We start from the raw sequence: 6,108 nt of genomic DNA on the forward strand, positions 1-6,108 counted from the left end.
CAACTGAGGAGTCTGTAGGTGGCAACGTCAACCCAGGCATCCAGAGAGTTGCATTCTCATCCTCTGGCAGTGGCAGGAGTCTGGTCCCAGTACAGTGATGGTGGCTGTGACATCACTGGTGGCCCTGTGGGGACTCCAGTGGCTTCAGTGTGGAGCTCTGTTAGCGGTGATGGTGACAGCTTGGGACAGCAGGCCTCAGAGTCAGAGGGTGACTGGAGGCTGTGATGGCCTCTGCAGTGGCTCCTCTAGGCAACTGGTATTGCTCCTTGTAGGGCCTGCCTGCCCACAAAGCAGGGCGCAGGAGCCGATGGTACCCAGCTACCTGCTGAGGACCTTATGCTGCCCATTGCAGCAATGCCTGGCATTGACCTTGAGTCCACCAGGCTGCTCACCTAATCTTTGAGTTCACCTTGCCACTCCTTGAGTTGCAGCCTCTGGGGGATTAGTAGGCGTGCTGCCAGCTGGGGCAACCTTTGGAGAAAGCACCCACTCTCCCCAGGTACATCTCCTCTGTGCTGGGTAGCAGAGTGTAGAGGTGGGAGGTGGGGGGGCCTAAAAAATCCTCACCCTCCAAGTGCATTCCTTGGGCTGACAAGGGTATAGGGCACTGTGGCAGTGGGAGTCTTAAGGGCAACGAGTTCTCTGTCTTGGTCTTCTGCCACTCCCAGCCAGAGAAATGCACTTTTGGGGTGAAGATGTCCTAGGACCTCTGCTTTCTGCACCCACAGTCCACGCAGGAAGTGGCTGGGGATGGTGAGGTTCTCTCCCAAGACCGCCCCAACCTAGCAGACAACCTAGTTCCTCAGTAGAGAGGCTATATCAGGCGATGGGGTGAGCAGCCACACAGTGGCCTCATGGTTGAGCGAGACATGGCAGCTGTGGGAAGCATAAGGTCCTGGGCATCTGCCTGGGTACGACCGCCTCCCGCATTCTTCTTCCTGAGCAGGCCAGTCGACCAGGGACAAAAACAGGGCCTGGAGCCTCCACCACAGACGACATCCCAGCTACTGGTTACCTTATCACTCTGACACCCACTATCCCATGCCCTTGCTGCCATGTCAGCCTGGAACTCTTCGCTGCAGCCAACCAGACTCCCCACATGGCCACATAATGCCACTTTCACTGTCCTTCAGCTGGTCCCCAGTTACTTCTGCAGGATGAAGATGTTCACTGCTGGACACTGCCTGTTGTTGCTGCCCCTGCTTCTGAACTCTTATGGTGCCACCACCATTGTGCAGCACTCAAACTTCCAAACTCCAGATGGAATCCAACAATGCCCACCAAGGCCCCAATGTCATTGTACTTTACACCACACCTGCTCCCCGACCCCTATACAGAGGCTGGACCCTTGATGCATCTGCATGTTGCTCCTGCACCTGCCAGAGTCTGGAGCTCCACCCTGCTGCCACCACACTTTAACATGGATACTAGACAGTGACACTCAGTACTGGGGCCAACTTCATTGCAACTGCCAGAATTTGGTCCATTATGTTTTTGCCAAAAAGTGCCTCTGCATAAAATAAAAGTGCAAGGCAAAATAACAAGTGCTGATGTAGAAGCTCTTGCATGTTTTCCAGAGATCTTGGTAAGCTATTCGATGAAGATGTGTTGTGCTTGGAGGTATTGGTGTCTGAAGTTCAGTTATGGCAGTGGTGGCAAAGGCAACTGAGGAGTCTGTAGGTGGCAACGTCAAGCCAGGCATCCAGGGAGTTGCATTCTCATCCTCTGGCAGTGGCAGGAGTCTGGTCCCAGTGCAGTGATGGTGGCTGCGACATCACTGGTGGCCCTGTGGGGACTCCAGTGGCTTCAGTGTGAAGCTCTGTTAGCGGTGATGGTGACAGCTTGGGACAGCAGGCCTCAGAGTCAGAGGGTGACTGGAGGCTGTGATGGCCTCTGCAGTGGCTCCTCTAGGCAACTGGTATTTCTCCTTGTAGGGCCTGCCTGCCCACAAAGCAAGGCACAGGAGCCGATGGTACCCAGCTACCTGCTGAGGATCTTATGCTGCCTATTGCAGCAATGCCTGGCATTGGCCTTGAGTCCACCAGGCTGCTCACCTAATCTTTGAGTTCACCTTGCCACTCCTTGAGTTGCAGCCTCTGAGGCATGAGTAGGCCTGCTGCCAGCTGGGGCAGCTTTTGGAGAAGCCACCCACCCTCCCCTGCTACATCTCCCCTGTGCTGTGGTAGCAGAGTGCAGAGGTGGGAGGTGGGGGGGCCTAGAAAATCCTCACCCTCCAAGTGCATCCCTGGGGTGGGACAAGGGTGGAGTGCACAGGTGGCAGTGGGAGTCTAAGGGCAAGGAGTTCTCTGTCTTGGTCTTCTGCCACTCCCAGCCACAGAAATGCACTTGGCGGGTGAAGATGTCCTAGGACCTCTGCTTTCTGCACCCACAGTCCACTCAGGAAGTGGCTGGGGATGGTGAGGTTCTCTCCCAAGACCGCCCCAACCTAGCAGACAACCTAGTTCCTCAGTAGAGAGGCTATATCAGGCGATGGGGTGAGCAGACACACAGTGTGCTCATGGCTAGAGCGAGACATGGCAGCTGTGGGAAGCATAAGGTCCTGGGCATCTGCCTGGGTACCACCACCTCTCGCATTCTTCTTCCTGAGCAGGCCAGTCGACCAGGGGCAAGACCAGGCCTTGGAGCCTCCACCACAGACGACATCCCATCTACTGGTTACCTTATCACTCTGACACCCACTGTCCCATGCCCTTGCTGCCATGCCAGCCTGGAGCTCTTCGCTGCGGCCAACCAGACACCCCACATTACCACTGGATGCCACCTTCCCTGTCCTTCACCTAGACCACTGTTACTTCTGCAGGATGAAGATGCTCACTGCTGGACACTGCCTGTTGTTGCTGCCCCTGCTTCTGAACTCTTATGGTGCCACCACCATTATGTGTCACTGAAACTTCCAAACTTTAGATGGACTCCAACACTGCCCTCCAAGGCCCCAATGTCATTGTACTTTTCCCCACACCTGGTTGCCGACCTCTATACTGAGGCTGGACCCCTGATGCAGCTGTATGTTGCTTCTGCCCCTCCCAGACTCTGGAGCTCCACCCTGCTGCCACCAGACTTTAACATGGATACTAGACAGTGACACTCAGTACTGGGGCCAACTTCATTGCAACTGCAGCCAAACCCTTGTCACTATGGCAGATGAAAACACTCATGGCTGGAAGCATCTGTTGTTACAACCACTGTTTCTGGATTCTTCCACCATCACCGCCACCATGAGTAGGAAGCAAGGAACTCCTAAATCAGAGCTGCATGCTGACACCGCCACATTCGCCCCCACCTCACACCAATACTCAACTCCTGACTCTTGACGCCTGATGCCCTATGCCCACAACAGCTGGATGCTGCTCTTGCCACCATATGCCACCATTTCATGATGGTGCCATTGCAGTGAATTGACCCCAACGATGCTTCTCTGCTCAAGATGTATAAGAGCTGGGAAACTGATCATTCTCCATTACAGTCACCTCACCAAGTTCCACTGCATGCTGCCTGCCTTTTGTGACCCCAGGACCAGACACCAGTCCTCAGGACCCTAGAGGAGTTGTGGCTCTAACTCAGGGAACTCATCCAAATAAACAAGTGAGCACTCTAAATAAAGGCTGCAGTCCTCACAGCAGGCAGTGGGTGGGACTAGGTGGGTCCAGCTCACTGGTGAGAGGGTGGGGTTAGAGCCTGGGAGCTGCTGGCAAGGTCTAGACCTGATCCTGTAGGGCAAGATAGAGAGGGATCTTTGGCTGCTCTGGAAGTCTAGCCCTGGAAGAACCTTCTGGTCCTTTCTCCTGAACTTTCCATGGTGTGTCCTTCTCCTACTCCTCCGCTCTTCCCTGAGGAGACTCTGTGTCCTGGACATAGGGTCATCTGGGCACAGGGTCTCTGGGCGGTGGAGTGAGGCCCCAGTACATTGCAGCAGGCTGGGGACAGCCAGACTGGCCATACCTGGACTTGTAGGAAAAATAGCCTATTGGGAAAATACCCTCCTAGATCTACCAAATTTAGCCTAACACTGGCTTCTTCCAAGAGATTATCAAGAAAGGAAAAATATAAGTAAGCAAGTTTGTCTGGCTAAGGGGTGGTTTGAGGAGAAGTAAAGACTTCAGATTGGGTAGAGCTGGATTTAAATCCCTCTTAACTGGGTGACCTTGACCAGGGTGCAGAACTAGGTACAACCTTGGGTTTGCATCTGGTAAAGTAAAGTTGGGTGAGGAGGATAAGCCAGGGGTAAAATTAAGCTGTTGAGCAGTACCTAAACTTTGGGAGCCAGGAAGGCATTTGACATGATTTCCATGCAGAAATATATTCTGAGATTAAAGTCAACTCACTTAGAGGTGCACCTTTGGAAGGCAACTGACCTGTGAGCAGGCGGTTGAATTTACTTCATTTTTTAGATGAAATAATAATATATGGAAGATCATAGGCCGATGTTGGGTCAGGCTTGTGAAATTAGAGGCTGTTTTCAAATTTGTTTAAAGAGTTAAATCTACATAGTTCAAGCCTCCTGGGATATCCCCCACCTCTTGTCACACCCCACATAGAGCACTATCTACAATCCCTTACTCTAATTTTTAGAGTGTCACCAAATATGTCAATGCATGTATGTACATATGCAGAGATGTACATTATGTAATACTTTGTTCCTTTTAGCCTGCTTTAGAACCTCCTGAAAATAAAATCTCTTATTCTTACGTACATTCTTTTGCAGCTTTCCCTCCTTAATTTGTACCCCTTAAGCTGAGCATCAGGAAGAAGGAAACACCAGAGAAACTCAAAGATCCGAAGGACACCAACCCTGCTCAAGTCACTCTGGAAGCTGACTAGCCTGAATGTGCCCAAAGCTTGAGGAGACATCAGCCCTGCTTCAGCCACTCTGGGTTGGATGTACAAGGTGAAAGATACACTAACCAAAAGGAAAATGGGCTGTTTCACTCTTAAGACAGCTCTTATACTGTCATTGCCACCCCTTACTTCTGTCATATGCAGAGTACTTTGTTTTGTCTTGACTCTAGGACTGATAACAATCAAACACATAGTTAACAATATCAGAAAACAAACGCGTGTACCAGTTCAATCCTGAAAGGGCATTGCAGTTGAGATCCAAGCTCACTATTTGGAGGATGGTTTCCTTTTCTTGGTGGATTCAAAAGCTTAATTGACATAGCATGGATTGTGCTCTGAACTTGTGTATTGCTTCCATGTTTGTTTCCTCTTTTCATTAAAACTAGTGGTTCTACAATAGAAGCAGGTTTCCTTTTTATAAAAAGAGAAACAACAACTATGATATTACATTATATAAAGCTTTAAGCCAAGAAGATAATAATGCCCTTTGACTTAGAGGATTAAATAATGAGCATCAAAGGGGGTAATGCTGTAGTTTCCAAAAGACTCCCACCTTAATTGTAACACACACGTCTCTCTCCTAATCAAGAAGAGATTATTTTAAGAAGTCAACAAAATTTCCAGAGCACTCATTGTGCTTTGAGCTCCTTTTTGTTGTAAAGGCCAGGTTTCTCTTTCTTGTAAGAGTTAGGCCTGCAGGGCTGGGGTTGTGGCTCAGTGATAGAGCACTTGCCTCGCACATGGGAGGCCCCTTGTTCAATTCTCAGCACCACATAAAAATGAAGGTATTGTGCTCATCTACATCCTAAAGAAAATAGTCTCCAATCAAGGTTTTTGATGTGTGAAAATTTCTGTTTTCTGTGTAAAACATTGTGAAACCTTTGTCCAACCTATGAATGTGGAACAAAGTTAAGTTATATTAAACATTGTGCTGTGTAACCACCCACTGCAGTGTTAGAGAATTTCCAGACCTGGGGTCCAGAGCTTGTTTGGTGTTATCCCCTCTGGGTTGCTGCAGCTTAAGTAAATCTGCTTCCTCCAAATTCCTCAGGTGTCCAGACTCATCTTTCCTGCATCAATGCCTGCTTGAAATGCTAGAATGTCCTAATTCTTGAAGGGCCTGAAGAGACAGTCTCTCAGACTCTGTCACAGTATGAATTCTAGGAAAAGTAATTCATCACAATGAATCTAATTTCAGGTTTCATTATAGGGACTTCCTGGATGTAATATCAAAGTTGCATGATAAAACTT

The 6,108-nt window shown here is 49.7% G+C and overlaps 1 long non-coding RNA gene across 1 annotated transcript; it reads left to right on the top strand.

Moving 5' to 3' along the window:
- Positions 1–1,823: 1,823 nt before the first annotated feature.
- LOC144366757 (uncharacterized) lies at positions 1,824–5,672 on the top strand. Its single transcript, XR_013425892.1, has 2 exons — positions 1,824–3,603; positions 4,724–5,672. It is a non-coding gene; the product is annotated as an uncharacterized LOC144366757 (long non-coding RNA).
- Positions 5,673–6,108: the final 436 nt, after the last annotated feature.

The sequence above is a fragment of the Ictidomys tridecemlineatus genome, chromosome 9, assembly GCF_052094955.1.
Source record: "Ictidomys tridecemlineatus isolate mIctTri1 chromosome 9, mIctTri1.hap1, whole genome shotgun sequence".
In the NCBI taxonomy this organism is placed as follows: Eukaryota; Metazoa; Chordata; class Mammalia; order Rodentia; family Sciuridae; genus Ictidomys; species Ictidomys tridecemlineatus.